Source organism: Leuresthes tenuis, unplaced genomic scaffold (assembly GCF_036924035.1).
Source record: "Leuresthes tenuis unplaced genomic scaffold, fLeuTen1.0.hap1 SCAF_8, whole genome shotgun sequence".
In the NCBI taxonomy this organism is placed as follows: Eukaryota; Metazoa; Chordata; class Actinopteri; order Atheriniformes; family Atherinopsidae; genus Leuresthes; species Leuresthes tenuis.
The window spans coordinates 25,797,049-25,815,182 of NW_027325362.1; positions in this window are offsets into that span (position 1 = coordinate 25,797,049).

Genomic DNA, 18,134 nt, shown 5'->3' on the forward strand with positions numbered 1-18,134 from the left:
CTGGAAGAAGCTGATAGGTACCGACGGGACAGACGGGCCACGGCTTCGGCGGTTGCTGAGGCAAAAACTCGGGCCTGGGAGGAGTTCGGTGAGACCATGGAGAACGATTTCCGGACGGCCTCGAAAAGATTCTGGTCCACCATCCGGCGTCTCAGGGGGGGGGAAGCGGCTCACAGTCAACACTGTTTACAGTGGGGACGGGGCTTTGCTGACCTCAACTAGGGATGTTGTGAGTCGGTGGGGGGAGTACTTCGAGGAACTCCACAATCCTACCAACACGTGCTCGGAAGAGGCAGAGTCGGAGAGCTCGGAGACGGGGCCTCCCATTTCTGGGGCTGAGGTTGCCGAGGTGGTTAAAAAGCTCCTCGGTGGCAAGGCCCCGGGGGTGGATGAGGTCCGTCCTGAGTTTCTCAAGGCTCTGGATGTTGTAGGGCTGTCTTGGCTGACACGCCTCTGCAGTATCGCGTGGACATCGGGGACAGTGCCTCTGGACTGGCAGATTGGGGTGGTGGTCCCCCTCTTTAAAAAGGGGGACCGGAGGGTGTGTTCCAACTATAGGGGTATCACACTCCTCAGCCTCCCTGGTAAGGTCTATTCGGGGGTATTGGAGAGGAGGATCCGTCGGATAATCGAGCCTCGGATTCAGGAGATGCAGTGTGGCTTTCGTCCTGGCCGTGGAACAGTGGACCAGCTCTATACCCTCGGCAGGATCCTGGAGGGTGCATGGGAGTTCGCCCAACCAGTCTACATGTGTTTTGTGGACTTGGAAAAAGCGTTCGACCGTGTCCCTCGTGGAGTCCTGTGGGGGGTGCTCCGGGAATATGGAGTGCCGGACCCCTTGATAGGGGCCGTTCGGTCTCTGTATGACCGGTGCCAGAGTTTGGTCCGCATTGCCGGCAGTAAGTCGGATACGTTTCCGGTGAGAGTTGGACTCCGTCAGGGCTGCCCTTTGTCACCGATTCTGTTCCTAACTTTTATGGACAGAATTTCTAGGCGGAGCCAGGGCGTTGAGAGTGTCCCATTTGGCGACCTCAGAATCGGGTCTCTGCTTTTTGTAGATGATGTGGTTCTGTTAGCGTCGTCAGGCCGTGACCTTCAGCTCTCACTGGAGTGATTCGCAGCCGAGTGTGAAGCGGCTGGGATGAGAATCAGCACCTCCAAATCCGAGACTATGGTTCTCAGCCGGAAAAGGGTGGAATGCTCTCTCCGGGTCGGGAATGAGATCCTTCCCCAAGAGGAGGAGTTCCAGTATCTCGGGGTCTTGTTCACGAGTGACGGACGAATGGAGCGGGAGATTGACGGGCGGATCGGTGCGGCGCCTGCAGTGTTGCAGGCTCTGCACCGACCCGTCGTTGTGAAGAGGGAGCTGAGCCAGAAGGCGAAGCTCTCTACTTACTGGTCAATCTACGTTCCCATCCTCACCTATGGTCACGAGTTGTGGGTAGTGACCGAAAGAACAAGATCGCGAATACAAGCGGCCGAAATGGGTTTCCTCCGCAGGGTGTCTGGGCTCTCCCTTAGAGATAGGGTGAGAAGCTCAGTCATCCGGGAGGGGCTCGGAGTAGAACCGCTGCTCCTCCGCATTGAGAGGAGTCAGATGAGGTGGCTCGGGCATCTGGTTAGGATGCCCCCTGGGCGCCTCCCTGGGGAGGTGTTCCGGGCACGTCGCACTGGGAGGAGACCCCGGGGGAGACCCAGGACACGTTGGAGAGACTATGTCTCTCGGCTGGCCTGGGAACGCCCCGGGGTCCCCCCGGAAGAGCTGGAGGAAGTGGCCGGGGACAGAGACGTCTGGGTTTCTCTGCTCAAGCTGCTGCCCCCGCGACCCGACCCCCGGATAAGCGGCAGATGATGGATGGATGGATGGATATATCCTCCACCAACCAGACTTACAACCCCCGACTAGGGTAGCAGAATTTCTAAGCATCTGTACCCCAAAACTACTATCAAAAATATATAAATTATTGTCTAAGATAGATGACACAATGTCTCTTCCATCCTCAAAATGGGAGGCAGATTTATCCATCAGTTCTGGTCATAGCTTCTAACCACAAATATGTTTGAACACCTTCATAAAGACTTGAAATCCTAATTTACAGCACATACAATACAAAATCCTTCATAGAACACACTATACAGGACAAAGGATGTTCAGGATGGGTCTAACACACTCAAACATCTGCTCACATTGCACAGATAACACACCTGATGATTATGCACACGCTTTGTGGTTTTCTGCGCCTGTCCAGAAGTTCTGGCTTGAAGTCTGTGAGGACCTATCAACATGGCTAAAGTGTAGCATCCCTGCATGCCCCACACTGTGCATACTGGGTGACTTAGACAACATCAACATGGAAATTAACTCAGCACACATGGTTGTCACAGTGTTATGTATCGCAAAGAAAACTATTCTCATGAACTGGAAAGCGAAGAACAATCTGTGTATTAACCAGTTTAGAAATTTTCTTTTAGATTATATTAGCATGGAAACAATGTCTGCCTCCTCAAAACATCAATTGACTGAATTTCATTCTCTCTGGTCCCCTCTGATTAGTTTTATCACATAGTGGTGGTGGTGGGTTGCTGGGTGATGGTGGGTCTCAGGCCCGGGCTGCTGCGACTGGTGTGACCGGGTGGTTTGTTTGTTTGTTTTTTTATGTTGTTTGTTTGTTTTTTGTAGAGGTCCTCCTGGGTGGGGTTGGGTTGAGTGGGGTGGGGCGGGATGGGTACCTTCTGGGGGTACAGTAGCTCCCGGAATATGGTCGCTGCAGGCCCCGAGCCTGGTGGACATCAGGCCCTCCTGCCCATTGTTGGCTCCCAGGTAGCGGGGATGCCTATTGCAGCCAGTCCCTGGCTGCCCTCTCTGGGGGAGAGTAGCTCCCCCGGTATATATCCCCATACCCCTCTCCCTTCTGGCTCCTGTACACAGCACACACTCACACATGAAGGGTTTTGGGGGCGTGTGTGTTCGGTGGGGTGTAGTGGATGGGGCCACGTAGGTGGTCCCCTTTGGTTGCACTCTGCAGTTCCCTGCCCCTGTTTTAATTACACCTTAGACATTAGTACTTATCAAACACACTCACACACACACATTAGGTCTTGGGGGGTGGTTACACTGAGTGGCATCTGGTGGGCGGGGCTCTTTGGGGGGGGGGGGGGGGGGGGGGGGCTGTGGATTGTGGCCCTGTACGCTTATACACTCATAACTAAGCATGGTTATCATGTAGGTCCTGTGCCATGGGTGTTGCATGTTCTCACACACACACACACACATTCATTAGTCCAGTAGCATGGTCACTAAGCAGTTGATGTATTATCATGTCGTCTCAGGTCATCTATATCCACAGCTGTGTTGTATGCGATTGCCGCTTCTTGTGCTTGTTTTTGTTTGTTTGTGTGTTTGTTTTTTCTCTGCTTGTCTGCTTTCAGGTGCTCCTGGTGGCGCTAAGGCTGGATTCCCCTCATAGGCCATGGATTGTTGTCTGTTTTGTTTTTTACAGGTGTAGCAGCTGGTTGTCTGGTTTTTGTTTCTATTTTTGTTCTGTTTCCTCTTCTTTCCTCTTCTTCTTTCCTTGTCCCCCGGGTCCGGTTCAGTTCAGTTCATGTCATATATTGTAAACAGAAATAAATAAATGGGCATCAAGGGGAGCTTTACATTTATAAAACTTCCCTTGGCAAAACAAATCTGTTTGGCATCAAAGGTATTCAGACTACAATTCTTCTGACATAATGCTGAACAGGACAAGGGGAAAAAAAAGTAAAGAAGACAGTTCTGCCGAAAGCCAGGGATAGACCTGTTCTAAGTTCTATACTTTTTAAAAGGGGCGTGTTTATCAACTATGGAATTAGAAGATTTACAAAAATGGTCAAGTGCTAGATCTTCATCTGGGATTTTAACAGTGTCATATAACTATTCAACAGATCAGTTAAAAAAAAGCCTGCTCATGGAGATGTTTCAGGATCTGGATACCAAGCGTGGACCTAATGTTTTCATTTTTGCAATTCTGATACAGGCTATTGAGCAGTGATAACTAACACCAAGTTCAGATACTGCGGATTTTCTACCTTTGATTTGTTAAGATTGAGCCAATCAGGGACAAACTTGAAGGATCTCTTTGGTTTTGTAGGATCAGTAATTACCTGAGAAAGGTTGATATTGGTACACACCTTTTTTAAAAGATCAGAGGCAGAGTTCAACTTGTTTAAATTAAAATTGCCACACAGAGATTGGGTTTAGGCCACATGCACACAAAATGACATCAACAAATATAAGAAATATTAAACATTTACACATAGATTTTTGAATATATGTAGAGGAATGATACTTTGAAATGTGCTCATTGCGGAGTTATGATCAGTTGAGTAATGAAGGTTGAACTATTCTGGGAAAGAGGTTCTATTCCCAGCATCATGATGGACACTCCTGATATAGAAGGTTTCGCTAACGCATTGGAATTGTTTTACTATTTTCATATGCATGTGCAATGAAGAATTGCTTGCTGCTGATAAATGCAAAGAAGAACAGCTTACACATAGATGCTCACATATAGGCTGCTGAATGCAATGAAGACCTGCTTATCAAGTAAAGTTCAATGTCAATGTGTAATATTCAATTAGGATTTGCAAAACAGTGAAGTTAAACAATGAATGGGTCCATAGTCGGTATGAGAAGACTACAGGAATATTTACCTGGGTGTACGTTCAAACAGAGATGAGAAAATTGCGATAAATAATTGTTTGTTTGTTTGTTAGTATGTATATGAATGTTATGTGTATAAACTGTGTTGAGTTATAGTTACTCAGTAGTGTCTCAGTGAAACAACCGACGGGGGAAGCCTTGCGGTGACAACAAAAGCAGTGTTTTACTGATCAGTCAAGTTGCTCCAGTGTACTCCATACAAACCGGTTGGCTACTGAAGGGATAGAAAATGGGGAATACTTGTTTTAAAGCAAACAAGGAATTAGATGGGAAAAATACATGTTTTAACGGGACCCAGACAATATTAAATACTCAGACAGATGGGAGAAGAAGTGTAGTTTTGTAGGAAATCACAAAATTATTACATAGAATTAGTGAAATCAATTGAAGAATGCCTTTCTGAAGAGCTGTTTACCACAGATGAGCAGCTTTGCGACCAAGCACATAGTAGATCGCTTTACTGCCAAAATGATCTAATTTAATGGATTGGTTTAGACATGCATAACAGCATTTTAAGAACAAAGAGAGAAACAAAAAGGGACAACGCTTCATGGTGGAAGGTGATGTATAAATAACTGTGTATATGATGAAGGGGGTGGCAACACCCATTCCGACATCCCGCTATTCCGACATCCCACCATTCCGACATACCACCATTCCGACATACCACCATTCCGACATGCAAACGTCCCACCATTCCGACATCCCGCTATTCTGACGTTCAAATGTCCCACCATTCCGACAAGGCTTTCCGTATAAGGAAATGTGTGTTACTCAACAGGTGAGTCCCTTCTTTCTGTTCATGCAATTTATATGTTTAACACATGTTTATAGACAAGCATTATTAAAAACACAAAGTCTCGGCAACTGGAGGAGGAGAAGCAGTCCGCGGTGGTTTTCAAAAGACGCATGGGCTCTGTGGAGAGCTCCGCTCCAGCTGGCTGCTGTGACAGCTCACTGACACTGTATTTCTGCTTAATCAGTTTCAGTCTCGCCAGAGTTACATTAATATCTGTATTTTTATATTTGAAATTCAGGGGATTTTGATAATAGATTATTAAAGTTTGTTTGCGAGGCTGTGGCCTCTGCATGTGCAAAGCTTGTGCGCCAAACTTTAGGGCGTATTTGCGCCGGCATATCATTAGTGCAAAATGTTTTGGGTAAAAAATAGGCTATTAAAAGGAACTGTCGGAATGGCGGTATGTTAAAAAAAACAAAAAACATACCGCCAATCCGACCATAGGAGGAAAAAAGTGTCGGAATGGTGGGACGTTTGATAAAAAATTAAGTGTCGCCATTCCGACAATTGGAGACCCATGTCGGAATGGCGAGATGTCGGAATGGCAGCATGTAACCATGATGAAGGAGAGACCATTTGAGCAGCACAGCCATTTCGCAGCACAGGGACAGCAATCCAAGTTACAGGATCTCCCACGTGGTATCACCTGTCACATTGTGTCAAGGCATCAAAAGAAGAAAAAATCACCAAACTCAAGGACAAAAAGACAAAGACTCCGGTGAACGAAGACAGAGGACTGACAAACCAGAAATATAAAAGGATTCTCGATATCAAGATCCAGAAGAAGAGGCTAACAATGCCACGAACACTTACGATGCTGGGAATGATGCCAACAATGAACAGAGAAGAAGATTCAGTGTCATCAATCTGCATTACGTGCCTCTAATGAGGGGGTGAATATAGAATCCTCAACGATTACAACGTCTCTGGAAACTGTGACAACAACAAGGTTTAAACCATTTTGATATATATTGTAACCTATTGTCTAAGGAATAGTGCTGAAAATGAGGTAAATCTAATCCACCACTGTCCTTGGTCTTCTGTAGGGTTTTTAAACTAATACGTGGTGGTTTGTTTTTCCACAGAAATTTGGAGATGCATGAATCTAGTGACTTAAACCAAGTAGCAGATGGTTTTATGGGGATCATTGAGAACAAATAGTTAACTTTTGGTAGTATCATCATTTTAATGGATGTAACTCTCCCCATAAGTGATATAGGTAAGGACTTCCAACGAGAGATCGTCCTCTACTGTCTTTAATAATTGCACATAATTTAGCTTTGTTAGCTCTGAGAGCCTGGAGGAAATGTTTATGCCTAAATATCTAATATTTCCTGACTGTAAAGTGATCGCAGGTATATTATGGACCCTACAGTTAATGGGCAGAACTGTGGTCTTAGACCAGTTGATAGAGTAGTCAGAAAGTGCTGAGAATTTATTTATGAGTGTGATCGTGTGACTGAGAGACGTCTGTGAGTTCTGAAGGAAAAGTAATGCATCATCAGCATAAAGACTTATTTTATGCTCAATATTTTGGGATAAATTACTCACAAACGGGTAAGAAAAGGTAGTATTGCCAGACCATATATGATCAAAACAGGGAGCGGAGGTGGTTCAGCTGCAAGGTGTGAATGTCTGACTATAGTTTGTAAAAAGCGGGTAAGATAAGGTGCGAATGCCCGACAATGTATGATCAAAAGAGGGAGCGGAGGTTTTCGGCTGCAAGAAGGTCTGAATGTCCACCCAAAATTCCTGAAAAATGGGTAAAAAAAGGGTGCGAATGCCAAACCATACATCATCAAAAGCAGGAGTGGATGTGTTCGGCTACAAGAAGATTTGAATGTCCATCAATAATTGCTTTAAAACATGAAAGAAAATTTTCGAATATCAAACCGCACATGATCATAAGCGGGAGAGGAGTTGTTCAGCTGCAAGAAGGTGTGAATGTCCACCCATAATTACTGAAAAATAGGTAAGAAAAGATGAAAATGCCCAACCATACATCATCAAAAGTAGGAGTGGATGTGTTCGGCTACAAGAAGGTTTGAATATCCGACCATAGTTTGTAAAAAGCGGGTAAGAAAAGGTTTGAATGCCCGAACATAGACCATCAAAAGAGGGAGCGGAGGTGTTCCGCTGTAAGAAGGTGTAAATGTCCGACCATAGTTGGTAAAAAGCGGCTAAGAAAAGGTTGAAATACCCGACTGTACACAATCAATAGCGGGAGCGGAGTTGTTTGGCTACAAGAAGGTGTGAAAGTCCGACCACGGTTTGTAAAAAGCGGGTAAGAAAAGGTTCGAATGCCGGAATATATACCATCAAAAGTGGAAGTGGATGTGTTCGGCTGCAAGAAGGTGTGAACGTCCGACCAAAGTTTGTAAAAAGCAGTTAAGAAAAGGTTCGAATATCCAACCAAACATAATCAAAAGCGGGAGCAGAGCTGTTCGACTGCAAGTAGGTGTGAATGTCAGATCATAATTTGCAAAAAGCTGATGAGAAAGGGTGAGAATGCCCGGCTATACACCATCAAATGCGGGAGCGGAAGTGTTCGGCTGTGAGTAGGTGTGAATGTCCGACCATAATTGCTGAAAAACGTGTTAGAAGAGACTAGAATGCCGGACAAGACATCATCAAATGCGGGAGCGGAGTTGTTCGGCTGTGAGTAGGTGTGAATCTCCTAGCATAGTTTGTAAAAAGGGGGTAAGAATAGGTTCGAATGCCCGAACATACACTATCAAAACAGGGAGCTGAGGTGGCTCAGCTGCAAGGTGTGAATGTCTGACTATAGTTTGTAAATAAGGTGCGAATGCCCAACAATGTATAATCAAAAGAGGGAGCGGAGGTTTTCGGCTACAAGAAGGTTTGAATGTCCGACCATAGTTTGTAAAAAGCGGGTAAGAAAAGGTTCAAATGCCTGACTATACACCATCAAAAGCGGGAGCAGAGGTGTTCCGCTGTAAGACGGTGTGAATGTCCAACAATATTTGGTAAAAAGCGGGTAAGAAAAGGTTAAAATACCCGACTGTACACAATCAATAGCGGGAGAGGAGGTGCTCAGCTGCAAGAAGGTGTGAATGTCCACCCATAATTACTGAAAAAAGGGTAAGAAAAGGTGCGAATGCCCAACCATACATTATCAAAAGCAGGTGTGAATGTCAGATCATAATTTGCAAAAAGCTGATGAGAGAGGGTGAGAATTCCCGACTATACACCATCAAATGCGGGAGCGGAGTTGTTCGGCTGTGAGTAAGTGTGAATCTCCGACCATAATTGCTGAAAAATGTGTTAGAAAAGGTAAGAATGCCGGTCCATACATCATCAAAAGCGGGAGAGGTGGTGTTCGGCTGCAAGTAGGTGTGAATGTCCAGCCATAATTACTAACAAACGGGTAAGAAAAGGTAGTATTGCCAGACCATACATGATCAAAACAGGGAGCGGAGGTGGTTCAGCTGCAAGAAGGTGTGAATGTCCGACTAAAGTTCAAATATATTAACAAAAGCGGGAGGAGAGGTCTTCGGATGAGAGTGGTTTAGAATTTCCAACCATAATCTATAAAATGCGGTGAAAAAACAGGTGTGATAGAACACTAAAAGGTGGAGCGGAAGTGTTCGGCTGCAAGAAGGTGTGAATGTCCGACTATATTTGGTGAAAAGCAGGTGAAGCAAGGTCTGAATGCCCAACCTTACATCATCAAAAGCGAGATCAGAGGTGTTTGGCTGCATGAAGGCCATAGTTTGCCAAAAGCGGGTAAGCTGCGAATGACCGACTAAATATCAACAAAAGGTCGTCGGATGCAAGTGGGTGTGAATATCCCACCATACAAGTATGGTGGAGAGGAAGCTGTGAACAGCCGACCATAGTTGGCAAAAAGCGGGTGAGAAAAGGTGCGAATGTCCAACCATACATGATCAAAACAGGGAGCGGAGGTGTTTGGCTGTGACAAGGTGTGAATGTCCACCCAAAATTAATGAAAAGCGGGCAACAAGTAGGTTTGAATGCCCAACCATACATCATCAAAAGCAAGAGTGGATGTGTTCGGCTACAAGAAGGTTTGAATGTCCGAGCATAGTTTGTAAAAAGCGGGTAAGAAAAGGTTCGAATGCCCAAACATACACCATCAAAAGAGGGAGCGGAGGTGTTCCGCTGTAAGAAGGTGTGAATGTCCGACCATAGTTGGTAAAAAACGGGTAAGAAAAGGTTAAAATACCCGACTGTACACAATCAATAGCGGGAGCGGATGTGTTTGGCTACAAGAATGTGTGACAGTCCGACCATGGTTTGTAAAAAACGGGTAAGAAAAGGTGCGAATGCCCGACAATGTATGATCAAAAGAGGGAGCGGAGGTTTTCGGCTACAAGAAGGTTTGAATGTCCGACCATAGTTTGTAAAAAGCGGGTAAGAAAAGGTTCAAATGCCTGAATATACACCATCAAAAGCGGGAGCGGAGGTGTTCGGCTACAAGAAGGTGTGAAAGTTCAACCATGGTTTGTAAAAAGCTGCTAAGAAAAGGTTCGAATGCCCGAATATATACCATCAAAAGCGGGAGCAGAGCTGTTCGACTGCAAGTAGGTGTGAATGTCCAGCCATAATTACTCACAAACGGGTAAGAAAAGGTAGTATTGCCAGACCATACATGATCAAAACAGGGAGCTGAGGTGTTTCAGCTGCAAGGTGTGAATGTCTGACTATAGTTTGTCAAAAGCGGGTAAGACAAGGTGCGAATGCCCGACAATGTATGATCAAAAGAGGGAGTGGATGTCTTCGGCTGCAAGGTCTGAATGTCCAACCATAATTTCTAAAAACCGGGTAAGAAAAGGCTCGAAAGCCCGACTATACACAATCAAAAGCGGGAGCGGGAGGTTTTCAGCTGCAAATCCTTCACTCAAACCAAGTGAAAACTGCTTTGTCCTTCATATTTATCAATGTCTAGATCGACTTCAACAAAGAACAACATTGTATTTTGCAGTAGTAGAAAGAGCAACACTTGAAGGAACAGGAATCCGAGAATAAGCTTATTTTCATACGTTCTGCATGATTTGGGATTTTATGTATAAAATGAATTCCTTTACTCAAACTATGTTAAAACTGCTTTGTCCTTCATATTTATCAATGTCTAGATTGACTTCAACAAAGAACAACATTGTATTTTTCAGTAGAAGAAATAGTAACACTGAAGGATCAGGAATCCGAAAACAAGCTTTTTTTCATACGTTCTGCTTGATTTTGGATTTAGCTATAAAATTAATTCCTTCACTCAAACAAAGTGGAAACTGCTTTGTCCTTCATATTTATCAATGTCTAGATTTACTTCAACAAAGAACAACATTGTATTTTGCAGTAGTAGAAAGAGCAACACTTGAAGGAACAGGAATCCGAGAATAAGCTTATTTTCATACGTTCTGCATGATTTGGGATTTTATGTATAAAATGAATTCCTTTACTCAAACTATGTTAAAACTGCTTTGTCCTTCATATTTATCAATGTCTAGATTGACTTCAACAAAGAACAACATTGTATTTTTCAGTAGAAGAAATAGCAACACTGAAGGATCAGGAATCCGAAAACAAGCTTTTTTTCATACGTTCTGCTTGATTTGGGATTTTGCTATAAAATTAATTCCTTCACTCAAAAAAAGTGGAAACTGCTTTTGTCCTTCATATTTATCAATGTCTATATCGATTTCAACAAAGAACAAGGCTTTATTTTGCAGTATAGGAAAGAGCAACACTGGAGGATCAGGAATCCGAGAATAAGCTTACTTTCATGAGTCCTGCACGATTTCGGATTTTCCTATAAAATGAATTGCTTTGCTCAAACCAAGTTAAAATTGCTTTGTCCTTCATAGTTATCCATGTCTAAAATGTATCAAGCATAAAGTTCCTCATATTACACTGAATGAGAAAGAAGCATCCCTTTGGTTGAGCAATACGTTCCTTTTGCGGAGTTATGCATGATTTCGGATTTTGCTATAAAATTCATTCCTTCACACCTTTTTTTTTCACCGCATTTTATAGATTATGGTTGGAAATTTCAACCACTCTAATCCGAAGACCTCTCCTCCCGCTTTTGTTAATATATTTGAACTTTAGTTGGACATTCACCCCTTTTTGCAGCTAAACCACCTCCGCTCCCTGTTTTGATCATGTATGGTCTGGCAATACTACATTTTCTTACCCGTTTGTGAGTAATTATGGCTGGATATTCACACCTACTTGCAGCTGAACACAATCTCTCTCGCTTTTAATTATGTTTGGATATTCGAACCTTTTCTTTACTGCTTTTTGCCAACTTTGGTCGGACGTTCACACCTTCTTCCAGCCGAACACCTCCGCATCCGCTTTTGATGGTATATATTCGGGCATTCGAACCTTTTCTTACCAGCTTTTTACAAACGATGGTTGGAATTTCACACCTTCTTGTAGCCGAACAACTCCACTCCCGCTATTGATTGTGTACAGTTGGGTATTTTAACCTTTTCTTACCCGCTTTTTACCAACTATGGTTGGACATTCACACCGTCTTACAGCGGAACATCTCCGCTCCCGCTTTTGATGGTGTATAGTCAGGCATTTGAACCTTTTCTCATCAGCTTTTTGCAAATTATGATCTGACATTCAAACCTACTTGCAGTCGAACAGCTCTGCTCCCGCTTTTGATTATGTTTGGTTGGATATTCGAACCTTTTCTTAACTGCTTTTTACAAACTTTGGTCGGACTTTCACACCTTCTTGTAGCCAAACAACTCCGCTCCCGCTATTGATTGTGTACAGTCGGGTATTTTAACCTTTTCTTACCCGCTTTTTACCAACTATGGTCGGACATTTACACCTTCTTACAGCGGAACACCTCCGCTCCCTCTTTTGATGGTCTATGTTCGGGCATTCGAACCTTTTCTTACCCGCTTTTTACAAACTATAGTCAGACATTCACACCTTGCAGCTGAACCACCTCCGCTCCCTGTTTTGATCATGTATGGTCTGGCAATACTACCTTTTCTTACCCGTTTGTGAGTAATTAATCCCAAAATATTGAGCATAAAATAAGTCTTTATGCTGATGATGTATTACTTTTCCTTCAGAACTCACAGACGTCTCTCAGTCACACGATCACACTCATAAATAAATTCTCAGCACTTTCTGACTACTCTATCAACTGGTCTAAGACCACAGTTCTGCCCATTAACTGTAGGGTCCATAATATACCTGCGATCACTTTACAGTCAGGAAATATTAGATATTTAGGCATAAACATTTCCTCCAGGCTCTCAGAGCTAACAAAGCTAAATTATGTGCAATTATTAAAGACAGTAGAGGACGATCTCTCGTTGGAAGTCCTTACCTATATCACTTATGGGGAGAGTTACATCCATTAAAATGATGATACTACCAAAAGTTAACTATTTGTTCTCAATGATCCCCATAAAACCATCTGCTACTTGGTTTAAGTCACTAGATTCATGCATCTCCAAATTTCTGTGGAAAAACAAACCACCACGTATTAGTTTAAAAACCCTACAGAAGACCAAGGACAGTGGTGGATTAGATTTACCTCATTTTCAGCACTATTCCTTAGACAATAGGTTACAATATATATCAAAATGGTTTAAACCTTGTTGTTGTCACAGTTCCCAGAGACGTTGTAATCGTTGAGGATTCTATATTCACCCCCTCATTAGAGGCACGTAATGCAGATTGATGACACTGAATCTTCTTCTCTGTTCATTGCTGGCATCATTCCCAGCATCGTAAGTGTTCGTGGCATTGTTAGCCTCTTCTTCTGGATCTTGATATCGAGAATCCTTTTGTATTTCTGGTTTGTCAGTCCTCTGTCTTCGTTCACCGGAGTCTTTGTCTTTTTGTCCTTGAGTTTGGTGATTTTTTCTTCTTTTGATGCCTTGACACAATGTGACAGGTGATACCACGTGGGAGATCCTGTAACTTGGATTGCTGTCCCTGTGCTGCGAAATGGCTGTGCTGCTCAAATGGTCTCTCCTTCATCATGGTTACATGCTGCCATTCCGACATCTCGCCATTCCGACATGGGTCTCCAATTGTCGGAATGGCGACACTTAATTTTTTATCAAACGTCCCACCATTCCGACACTTTTTTCCTCCTATGGTCGGAATGGCGGTATGTTTTTTTTTTTTTTTTAACATTCCGACAGTTCCTTTTAATAGCCTATTTTTTACCCAAAACATTTTGCACTAATGATATGCCAGCGCAAATACGCCCTAAAGTTTGGCGCACAAGCTTTGCACATGCAGAGGCCACATCCTCGCAAACAAACTTTAATAATCTATTATCAAAATCCCCTGAATTTCAAATATAAAAATACAGATATTAATGTAACTCTGGCGAGACTGAAACTGATTAAGCAGAAATACAGTGTCAGTGAGCTGTCACAGCAGCCAGCTGGAGCGGAGCTCTCCACAGAGCCCATGCGTCTTTTGCACGCTGTCATCATATGCAAAAGTAATAATTGCAATTACAGATATCACGGCTACTGCACAGGACACAGTTGCGAGCACTCTGCCTTGCCTTGCCAATAGGAGAAGAGAGAAATGACAGCATAGAACGTATAAAACACAACAAAATGCAGTAAAAACGTTTATTCATGTTATTCACGTGATTTATGAGTACTCACTCCAATTTTGGGAAGCGCGGATGGGTTTTGCGCATTTGGCACAAACACACAGCCGCAACGGTTGTAGCTTTATACAGCCTGTTGATATCTTAAGGACCTAACTGGTCACACCTGGGAGTAAATGTCATGTAGAGATTGTTTTTACATGACATTACAGCTGAACATATAGCTTTCATCCACAAACCAACGTGGGAGAGCCCGAAGACGCATGTGCCAGACGCACATAGGCATGCGTAAAACCAATTTTGACCACTTCATACTGTTTATTTGCTTTCTTTTAGTTAACTTTCGTTTCTTTTGGATTCTTGTGCGTGTTATGGAGCCGTTTTGGTCCATGTTTGTAAGCCTTTTTTTCCTGGATTAAATTTTCGGAAGTTGAAACAAGTGGCATTGGAGTGTGTGATTAAAAACCACCGCGGACTGCTTCTCCTCCTCCAGTTGCCGAGACTTTGTGTTTTTAATAACGCTTGTCTATAAACATGTGTTAAACATATAAATTGCATGAACAGAAAGAAGGGACTCACCTGTTGAGTAACACACATTTCCTTATACGGAAAGCCTTGTCGGAAATGTGGGACATTTGAACGTCAGAATAGCGGGATGTCGCAATGGTGGGATGTCGGAATGGTGGGACGTTTGCATGTCGGAATGGTGGTATGTCGGAATTGTGGTATGTCGGAATGGTGGGATGTCGGAATAGCGGGATGTCGGAATGGCTGGATTTCGGAATGGGTGTTGCCACCCCCTTCATCATATACACAGTTATTTATACATCACCTTCCACCATGAAGCGTTGTCCCTTTTTGTTTCTCTCTTTGTTCTTAAAATGCTGTTATGCATGTCTAAACCAATCCATTAAATTAGATCATTTTGGCAGTAAAGCGATCTACAATGTGCTTGGTCGCAAAGCTGCTCATCTATGGTAAACAGCTCTTCAGAAAGGCATTCTTCAATTGATTTCACTAATTCTATGTAATAATTTTGTGATTTCCTACAAAACTACACTTCTTCTCCCATCTGTCTGAGTATTTAATATTGTCTGGGTCCCGTTAAAACATGTATTTTTCCCATCTAATTCCTTGTTTGCTTTAAAACAAGTATTCCCCATTTTCTATCCCTTCAGTAGCCAACCAGTTTGTATGGAGTACACTGGAGCAACTTGACTGATCAGTAAAACACTGCTTTTGTTGTCACCGCAAGGCTTCCCCCGTCGGTTGTTTCACTGAGACACTACTGAGTAACTATAACTCAACACAGTTTATACACATAACATTCATATACATACTAACAAACAAACAAACAATTATTTATCGCAATTTTCTCATCTCTGTTTGAACGTACACCCAGGTAAATATTCCTGTAGTCTTCTCATACCGACTATGGACCCATTCATTGTTTAACTTCACTGTTTTGCAAATCCTAATTGAATATTACACATTGACATTGAACTTTACTTGATAAGCAGGTCTTCATTGCATTCAGCAGCCTATATGTGAGCATCTATGTGTAAGCTGTTCTTCTTTGCATTTATCAGCAGCAAGCAATTCTTCATTGCACATGCATATGAAAATAGTAAAACAATTCCAATGCGTTAGCGAAACCTTCTATATCAGGAGTGTCCATCATGATGCTGGGAATAGAACCTCTTTCCCAGAATAGTTCAACCTTCATTACTCAACTGATCATAACTCCGCAATGAGCACATTTCAAAGTATCATTCCTCTACATATATTCAAAAATCTATGTGTAAATGTTTAATATTTCTTATATTTGTTGATGTCATTCTGTGTGCATGTGGCCTAAACCCAATCTCTCTGTGGCAATTTTGATTTAAACAAGTTGAACTCTGCCTCTGATTATTTAAAAAAGGTGTGTACCAATATCAACCTTTCTCAGGTAATTACTGATCCTACAAAACCAAAGAGATCCTTCAAGGTTGTCCCTGATTGGCTCAATCTTAACAAATCAAAGGTAGAAAATCCGCAGTATCTGAACTTGGTGTTAGTTATCACTGCTCAATAGCCTGTATCAGAATTGCAAAAATGAAAACATTAGGTCCACGCTTGGTATCCAGATCCTGAAACATCTCCATGAGCAGGCTTTTTTTTAACTGATCTGTTGAATAGTTATATGACACTGTTAAAATCCCAGATGAAGATCTAGCACTTGACCATTTTTGTAAATCTTCTAATTCCATAGTTGATAAACACGCCCCTTTTAAAAAGTATAGAACTTAGAACAGGTCTATCCCTGGCTTTCGGCAGAACTGTCTTCTTTACTTTTTTTTCCCCTTGTCCTGTTCAGCATTATGTCAGAAGAATTGTAGTCTGAATACCTTTGATGCCAAACAGATTTGTTTTGCCAAGGGAAGTTTTATAAATGTAAAGCTCCCCTTGATGCCCATTTATTTATTTCTGTTTACAATATATGACATGAACTGAACTGAACCGGACCGGGGGACAAGGAAAGAAGAAGAGGAAAGAAGAGGAAACAGAACAAAAATAGAAACAAAAACCAGACAACCAGCTGCTACACCTGTAAAAAACAAAACAGACAACAATCCATGGCCTATGAGGGGAATCCAGCCTTAGCGCCACCAGGAGCACCTGAAAGCAGACAAGCAGAGAAAAAACAAACAGACAAACAAACAAAAAAGAGCACAAGAAGCGGCAATCGCATACAACACAGCTGTGGATATAGATGACCTGAGACGACATGATAATACATCAACTGCTTAGTGACCATGCTACTGGACTAATGAATGTGTGTGTGTGTGTGTGAGAACATGCAACACCCATGGCACAGGACCTACATGATAACCGTGCTTAGTTATGAGTGTATAAGCGTACAGGGCCACAATCCACAGCCCCCCCCCCCAAGCAATCAGAAGCAGGCAGAGAGGGCCACAAGACCCAGGCCACCAGCAGCCCCCACAGAGCACAGAACCCAGGCAGCCCACCGCAGGGGCAACCACGCATCCACCCAGAAGACTGCAGAGGAAGCCCCCGGAAAGAGCCCCCATAAGCATAGGGCAGAGGCACTCCGGGACCTGGGCCCCAGGAGTCCGAGCGCCCCCAGGGGCCCCACCCAATACCCAGGAGGGCCAAGCTCCCCAGACAGCCACAAAGTGAGACAAAAGCCAGACACCAGGAAGCAGGGGTGTGCGAAGAAGACCCCTCCCCTCACCCTTCTGGCTCTTCAATATTTTCTAATAGTGAGCAATTAAAATTGAGGGGCAGCCTACATACCCAAAGAGCCCCGCCCACCAGATGCCACTCAGTGTAACCACACCCCAAGACCTAATGTGTGTGTGTGAGTGTGTTTGATAAGTAGTAATGTCTAAGGTGTAATTAAAACAGGGGCAGGAAACTGCAGAGTGCAACCAAAGGGGACCACCTACGTGGCCCCATCCACTACATCACTACATCACCACTATCTTAGACAATAATTTATATATTTCTGATAGTAGTTTTGGGGTACAGATGCTTAGAAATTCTGCTACCCTAGTCGGGGGTTGTAAGTCTGGTTGGTGGAGGATATATCCATCCATCCATCCATCATCTGCCGCTTATCCGGGGGTCGGGTCGCGGGGGCAGCAGCTTGAGCAGAGAAACCCAGACGTCTCTGTCCCCGGCCACTTCCTCCAGCTCTTCCGGGGGGACCCCGAGGCGTTCCCAGGCCAGCCAAGAGACATAGTCTCTCCAACGTGTCCTGGGTCTCCCCCGGGGTCTCCTCCCAGTGGGACGTGCCCGGAACACCTCCCCAGGGAGGCGCCCAGGGGGCATCCTAACCAGATGCCCGAGCCACCTCATCTGACTCCTCTCAATGCGGAGGAGCAGCAGTTCTACTCCGAGCCCCTCCCGGATGACTGAGCTTCTCACCCTATCTCTAAGGGAGAGCCCAGACACCCTGCGGAGGAAACCCATTTCGGCCGCTTGTATTCGCGATCTTGTTCTTTCGGTCACTACCCACAACTCGTGACCATAGGTGA